The sequence below is a fragment of the Penaeus monodon genome, chromosome 23 (genome assembly GCF_015228065.2).
Source record: "Penaeus monodon isolate SGIC_2016 chromosome 23, NSTDA_Pmon_1, whole genome shotgun sequence".
NCBI classification, from domain to species: domain Eukaryota; kingdom Metazoa; phylum Arthropoda; class Malacostraca; order Decapoda; family Penaeidae; genus Penaeus; species Penaeus monodon.
Genome location: NC_051408.1, coordinates 26,892,466 through 26,893,039, shown reverse-complemented (window position 1 = coordinate 26,893,039; position 574 = coordinate 26,892,466).

Genomic DNA, 574 nt, shown 5'->3' with positions numbered 1-574 from the left:
GCATATAAATATAACGGCGAAAATATTAAATGATTTTCTATTTTTTACCATCTCCGTGATACATCTTACGGGGTGCGTATCTTAGAAGACGTTTCATAATCGAAACTGTATCGCTCACACGTCAGAATGGAATGTTACTTGAATTTAAAATAACTATTGTTTAACCAACACACACGACACAGCAATACGGCGCATTTAGAATAGAGAGAGAAAATAGAGGGGAAGAGGAAAAACAGAAGCGAAAACTAAAACAGCGAGGCCGTCGTACAGACCCACCGAATAGCGAGGACAAACAGGATAAAAGGAAATTTCCAAACCTACCACTTCCTTGCAAGTCCACTTAATATAATATGCGAATTTTAACTCAAAGGTTATCACTGCCATGCAAACAAACTTAAATTTGCAACGTTTCAAGATATTGAATTATGGTAATTTATTAAACGCGAAGGAGGCCTGACTGGTAATCGATAGAATGCTCTTGAGCATGCAAATGAGATTCGCTAACCTGCTGAGCCATTATGGAAGTACAGGAGATGGGACGACGTTTGGGGGGAACATTTCCTGCAGCAAATAA